This window comes from Chiloscyllium plagiosum, unplaced genomic scaffold, assembly GCF_037043375.1.
Source record: "Chiloscyllium plagiosum isolate Xiang-an unplaced genomic scaffold, Cpla_swu_hap1 HiC_scaffold_35, whole genome shotgun sequence".
Lineage (NCBI taxonomy): Eukaryota > Metazoa > Chordata > Chondrichthyes > Orectolobiformes > Hemiscylliidae > Chiloscyllium > Chiloscyllium plagiosum.
The window spans coordinates 43945995-43953382 of record NW_028270173.1 but is presented as its reverse complement, the minus strand read 5'-3'; the positions used below and the strand labels follow the sequence as shown (position 1 = coordinate 43953382).

Here is a 7388-nt window from a genome sequence, read left to right as displayed (position 1 = left end):
AGTTTTGACGGCAATTTCCGATTTCCAGCTTCCGCGACTCTCCATTTTATGGTTCATAGTGAACACATAACATGAAAGAAAAACAGAAACTGCCGGGGATCAAAATGATGTGGAGAACAGACAACCGTTTCTTACTCACTTACTAGCTGAAATTATTTGTATTGGGCCGAAAGAATATTTTAAACAACTGTATCGTTAAATTGTCCCACCTTCCCTTGGTCTGAAATCTATCCGAATTTGAAGCTGATTTCAATATTTTGCTCAAATCGAGGAAAGTTTCTTCACTGTCCACTACACCTCCAATTTTGGTGTCATCTGCAAGCATACTAACTCTATCTCCTATGTTGACACCCAAATCATTTATACAAATGACAAAAAGCAATGGGACCAGCACTGATCTTTTATATAAATGACGAGAAGCAGAGGCACTGGTCACAGGCCTCCAGTCTGAAAAGCGGTTCGATCTTTCGGGCACACGACAAACTGACGCAGTGTGGCGTTCAACAAGAGGAAAACACGTCCCTGGGTGGGATCGAACCATCAACCTTTCGGTTAATAGCTGAACGCGCTAACCGCTTGCGCCACAGAGACCAATTACAACCGGGTTTCCTTCCTCTAGTCTGAATAAAAGCGTAGACGTCCAGGGACAGCGCTCTGAAAGTTCGTGTTTCCAATTAAACCGATTGGACGATAACCTGGTGTGTGCGTTTTAACTTTATCCACTCTCGTCCAACACCGGCATCTCCAAATCATGACTACACTCAAGTTCTCATTTAGTCAATGTTGTATGTACTTTTGTATTACTTCCTGAACGACAGAAATGAAAATTCTTTTGATGAGGCAGATCAATTCCTCTTATGGAAAATAAAGAACATGAAAGCATGGGAAGGTTTAAGCATGACGACCAATGGCAATCTGTGGTCTGTGGAAGGCAAGATGGGATAAGCATAGTGGAACGCTCTTACACCAATTAGCAGAGTAAGGTTAAGGTTAAATCAAGGAATGAAGCAAGTTTCTCTATTAAGTATTAGTATGACAGGATTCGGACCAAGAATATTTGGGACATGGCATTAAAATATCGAATTAGTAGTTAGTAGAGTCAGCTTGAGACAGGGGACTATTTTAAGAGATGGAATAGATAAATGACTATCATGACAGGTTAGTCTGGAATAGACGATCACTGCAGCAGAGCTGATAATAAATATCTAATCATGACATGAGGAAAACATGAAGTTGGGTCTAGAACGAAAGACTATCGTGCAAGACTTAGCACTAAATATCTAACCATGACATTAGAATAACATTAAGTAATTAGAGGGTGGGGGGATGGGTGGATTATTCTTGGAAGAGTTGGTATGGACTTGTTGGGCTGAAGGGCCTATTTCCATACTGTAGGGTATCTAATCTTAAAAAGCCCTACTGCATCAATGTGGATTTTACCAGTTTGCTCATTTCCCCTCCCCCAATCTTATCCCTTTCCAACCTTTCAACTCGACACCATCCTCATGACCTGTCCTATCTGTCCATTTTCCCTCCTACCGACCTGCTCCAGCATCTTTTCTGACCTATCACCATTACCCACACCTCAATCTACCTATCCGAGTCTCAGTTACCTGTTCCCCCTTCCCCAGCCCACTCCAATTTATCACTTCACTGTCAAGGCTCCAGGCCACATTCCTGATGAAGTGCGTTTGCCCAAAACGTCGAATCCCAATGCCACTCTCACCCTGATGGCCACCTATGTGTGTGGCTGCATCAAGCTGTGCATGGATCCACGGTACACTAATACCAAGTGTCAGGACATACTGAGGTTCTACCTGTCCCTGGTGTTGCGAAGGATGGGCCTGGCCTCGCTGTGGAATGCTCCAAGTAGTTGGACCGTTCCGTATCACCTGTCCTTCCTGAAGAAATCTATGACGAAAAACACCTTTGACTGCAAGTCCATCAGGAAGTGGTCAGCACATAGTGTCCTTGAGGCCCTTCGGGAAAAGGAAAGTGCGGATCCTGTCGAACAGTTCCCTGGGCAGACTGTCAAAGTCATTTGGCAGAATGCCTCACCGCCAGAACTTTCCAACAAGCACCAAGACATGACTTGCCTGGTGGTGAGAAGGGCTCTGCCTGTGAGATCCTTTATGCACGCCCGGACTCTCAACCGCACCGCACGCTGCCCACGAAGCGGCTGCGGCGGGGACGAGACTGTCACACACCTCCTTCTAGAATGTGCCTACGCAGAAGAAGTCTGAAGAGGAATGCAGTGGTGTTTGTCGAGGTTCGTCCTGACCAGCACCGTGATGCGGGATTCCGTGCTCTACGGCCTGTTCCCCGGGACGCACACTGAGACGAATATCACCTGTGTCTGGAGGATCATCAACTCAGTGAAGGACGGTCTTTGCTCTGTCTGAAACCTGTTGATCTTCCAGCTGAAGGAGATGATTCCGACTGAGTGTTGCGGACTGGCACATTCCAAGGTCCAGGACTATGTGTTGAGGGACGGGCTTAAGCTCGGGGCAGCTGCCGCCAAGGCGCGGTGGGGAAAGACCACCGTGGAGAAAGTGAGGTCTGCAGACGCTGGAGATCAAAGCTGAAACTTTATTGCTGGAACAGCACAGCAGGTCAGGCAGCATCTCGGGAACAGAAGATTCGACGTTTCGGGCACATGCCCTTCCTGAAGAAGGGCATGTGCCCGAAACGTCGAATCTTCTGTTCCCTAGATGCTGCCTGACCTGCTGTGCTGTTCCAGCAATAAAGTTTCAGGAAAGACCACCGTGTCAGGTCTGCCTGGCAAAGAACAGGGGGCCCACGCAGTAAGTGGGCTCTGCTGACACCTCAGCTAAATATATGGATAGTAAACGTACAGACCTGTATATATGGTTGATTTCTCGATCTCTGTGTGCAAAGTAATGGAATGCTTACGTATGTATGGCATAACCAATTGTACAGATCATCAAAATATTTTATGCATAAAGTATATTTTTGAAATAAAAACGACCCTCCTGTTCTTCGAATGATGCCTGACCTGCCGTGCTTTTCTAGCACTACACTCTTGGCTGACATAAGCACTACGCCACTCAAGAAACCATCTCATTGCTTTCACACTCACACGAAAGTCTGTCATGGCGGAAACAAATTACTGCAGATGCTGGAATCTGCAATGAAAACGACAAATCCTGGCAATCACAGCGGGTCAGGCAGCATCCATGTAGAGAGAGCAACGTTTCATCAGCGTCCTCTCGACTTGAAACGTTAGTTTGCTGTCTCTCCACGGATGCTGTCTGAATCGCTGTGATCTCCAGCATTTGTTGTTTTCAGTCTGTCATGATAGAGTTTGCTGAAGGTCAAGATGAAGTAATTAGTGACTACACGTTTACATTTTGCTTCTTCCTCCAGATCTGGGAACTGTTACAATCCTGTTTGTAATAAGTTTAAGTAGTTGCTTAATCAGTGGAGACATTAGATGTTAGACCACATTGTACCAGTTGGCAGACAACGAGTGATGTACAGGAGTGACAACCAGAAAAGTGTTGCCTCACACAGCTGATCAGCATTTATTGCCTATTTTTCACACTTTAAATGTTAAACATTACTCTTGCACGGGTGAAACTACTTCGTGGTAAATTGAATGGATTGGCAAAGCCAATGGTTTTGTTTTCTCCCAGAAGTTCGAATTCCGTTCAGAGAATCTTCGCAGTAATCCCCTGTGTTTCCGAATGAACGAATCCTGTTCTGAATTTCTTATTTGGTCTCTCATAGCCCAGTTCATAAGGGAGGCTAACGCAAAATTGTTCCTGTGATGGAACATATGAACATCTTGGGACCACCAGCAGTTTTCTTGTTCCGAACAAATAAACGAATCAACAACAATCGTTGGCAGATAATATGATTTACATTAATTTGGCGTTAATTTATATTCATCTGTTACACAACAGTTGTTCTTGATTCCCCTGTATAGTTTACTCCAAACGCCTCATTCTCAACGCACTCCCGCGGATCCTACCCAAGTATGGAAAATAACCAAAAACAAATTTCACGATTGAAAACGTTTTAAGTTTATTGTATACTTCCATTTGAAGTTCCGTTGTTTTAAATTCGCAGCTGGTGGGGATATTCCTCCTGAGTCGTCATGTAATCTTGTAAATTTCAATGAGATTTACATTCGATTATGGGAAGGAAGCACAGATCAGCACTTTTTGCCTATTGCAATTTATCCTGGGTGGTGCGTCCCCTCCTTGACTCTCTGCAGCCAAGAAGCAAAAATTACATACAGTGCTCTTAGAATGACAATTCCAGTCTGGCAAATCGCCACACCATTGTTCTGTCATTCTCACAATTCGATCACTTAATCTGAACGAACCAAATCCTCTCTCCTGCAGCATTCAGGAAAACCCCTTCCTGCATAAAAGCTGCCCATTCCATATTTCACCAGCTCTGATAAAGAGTTATCCAGTCTCGAAAGTTTAGCAATCTTTCTCTCAATGGAAGCTGTCTGACTCGCTTGTGGTCTCCAGTCTTTACAGGAGAGATTCCAGCATCTGTAGTAAATTGCTCCAGGATTGCTACAATACAGATGCAAAATAGTATAGCATAAGTAGATAGCACGAACTGATCTCTCAATTGATGAATAATCATCTTCCGGTTTTCTTGCGGTGATAATTTTATGGATAATTTCCTAGGGATTGAGTGCACAACGATTCATGGTGGTGTTTTTAGCAAGAATGCTAAAATTGCTCCAGGATTGCTACAATACAGATGCAAAATAGTATAGCATAAGTAGATAGCACGAACTGATCTCTCAATTGATGAATAATCATCTTCCGGTTTTCTTGCGGTGATAATTTTATGGATAATTTCCTAGGGATTGAGTGCACAACAATTCATGGTGGTGTTTTTAGCAAGAATGCTAAAATTCGCACACACGTCCTTGAGTGGACTCAAACCACCAACATTGTTATCAATGGCGCACCGGGATAACCGAGAGCGGCACAAAGACTTCGTCAGCACACCTTGCCTAGGGGATACTCATAGATATCTTGGGAACAGTTTTATGTGGCCGCCGTTGCCGCCGCCTTCGTTATAGTCATTTAATGAATCGTTAACGAAATATTCACAAGGTTTTGAAACCAACATTGGACTTTATGTCCTGCTGTGCAATATTGGGAATTGCCTCAGTAATACAGATTCATTAATTTTGTGGAGACGTTCAGAGTAAATGTTCCAGTATCTCAAAGGAGAAAGAAAAATGAACAATAATGAAAATAAAGAACTGCTGGAAAAACTCAGCAGGTCTGAGAGCACCTGTGACACGAGCAGTTCTGAATGAGGAAGAGTGAACTCCGAAACTTTAACTTTGCTTTCTCTCGATAGGCACTCCAAAACCTGCTGTGTTTCCTCCAGCAAATTTTGTTTTGATTAGAAAGAAAGGTGCACTTAAGCGCCCATCAAGAGTTACAGAAGTGGCGTCTGTTTTTTTTTTCTTATTTTTCAATTCTCTCTCCTCATAACTAGCAATATTTCCTTTCTAAAATCTCGCCTTAAGTTACTGATTCAAACAGACTGCTGCAAGTTTTTTCTACAGATTTCATATGCAGTGTAAAGCTACTTCAGTTGTTGTGCAGTTTGAATTAGTGGAGGCAAAACAATGCTCAACACACTGCTCCATTTGAGAGAAGTTTATTCTGAATATGTTTCTCCCAGTGTTGGACGTATTTCCGACTGTAGGAATCGCTACATATCCCTCTCCAGCTGTGTTCTCCATATGTATATCAGCCGGAATGTGCATATTTGCCAGGTATCGCTCCTACCAGCGTCGTCTGCCTGTGCAAGAGCATGGACATTTTGTGAATAAATGAGTGTCACATTCTGGGAAAAAAGTGTTTGCAGGAACGTGTGGTTAAGTGACCTCCCCTCTCCACCTTGCCCTCACCCCAACAAAACACACTGCATTCACAGAATCAAGTTCAAAATCACAGAAGCACAAATAAACCTGTTGGACTATAACCTGGTGCTGTGTGATTTTTAACTTTGTCCACCACAGTCCAACATCGGCACCTCCAATTCACAGAATCAGTGTGGTGTTTTCCTGAGATGGGACGAGGGTTCCGAAGGAGGGTAAGGTTGTCATGATTCGCGAAAGGAAAATATGAAAGAAAATGACAAGTACCGGAAATATGGGGCAACACGAGTGACCGTTGTGGGGAGAGAAGTAATTCTTCTTCGGAAGAGGAACAGATTCGTGAATGTAAAGTTTTAGAAATTGATATTCCTTTTTTCCCCTCGCATAAAGTGAATTATGAACTGTGAAACGGGCATGAAAATAAATATGTGCAAAGTAATCGATAATGCAAAAGGTTAGGTGTGTACACCTGTAGTTGTTAATCCCTGGAATTACAGGCCAGTTTGTCTTACTTCGATGGTAGGCAAAGTAATGGAAAGGTTACTGAGGGATAGGATTTATAAGTATCTGGAAAGACACTGCTTGATTCGGGGCAGCCAGCGCGGATTTGTGAGAGGTAGGTCTTGCCTTTCAAATCTTACTGAATGCTTTGGGGAGGTGTCCAAGCATGTGGATGACGGTAGAGCAGTGGATGTAGTGTACGTGGATTTTAGAAAGGCATTTGATAAGATTCGCCATGGTAGACATATGCAGAAATTCAGGAGGTATGGGATAGTGGGGAGTTTGCCCAGTTGGATAGAGAACCGGTCGAAGTCAGAGAGCGGTGGTACATGTTAAACATTCAGCCTGGAGCTCAGTTACAAGCGGTGTTCCGCAGGGATCAGTTCTTGGTCCTCTTCTGTTTGTAATTTTTATTAATGACTTGGAAGAGGGAGTCGAAGGGTGGGTCAGTAAATTTGCTGCCGATAAGAAGAATGGTGGAGTTGTGGACAGTGAGGAGGGCTGTTGTCGGCTGCAAAGGGACTTAGATATGATGCAGAGCTGGGCTGAGGAGTGGCAGATGGAATTCAACCCTGTCAAATGTGAGGTTGTCCATTTTGGAAGGACAGAGAAGAATGCGGAATACAGGGTTAACGGTAGGGTTCTTAGTAAGGTGGAGGAGCAGAGGGACCTTGGGGTCTATGTTCATAGATCTTTGAAAGTTGCCACTCAGGTGGATAGAGCTTGTAAGAAGGCCTATGGTGTATTAGCGTTCATTAGCAGAGGGATTGAATTCAAGAGTTGTGAGGTGATGTTGCAACTGTATAGGAACTTGGTAAGGCCACATTTGGAGTACTGTGTGCAGTTCTGGTCGCCTCATTTTAGGAAAGATGTGGAAGCTTTGGAGAGGGTGCAGAGGAGATTTACCAGGATGTTGCCGGGAATGGACAATAGGTCGTACGAGGATAGGTTGAGAGTGCTCGGCTTTCTCTCATTGGAACGGCGAAGGATGAGGGGT

General features: G+C 44.0%; 1 non-coding gene across 1 annotated transcript; it reads right to left on the bottom strand.

Moving 5' to 3' along the window:
- Positions 1-517: 517 nt before the first annotated feature.
- Positions 518-591, bottom strand: trnan-auu (transfer RNA asparagine (anticodon AUU)). Its single transcript has one exon. It is a non-coding gene; the product is annotated as a tRNA-Asn (tRNA).
- Between the last annotated feature and the right edge of the window lie 6797 nt (positions 592-7388).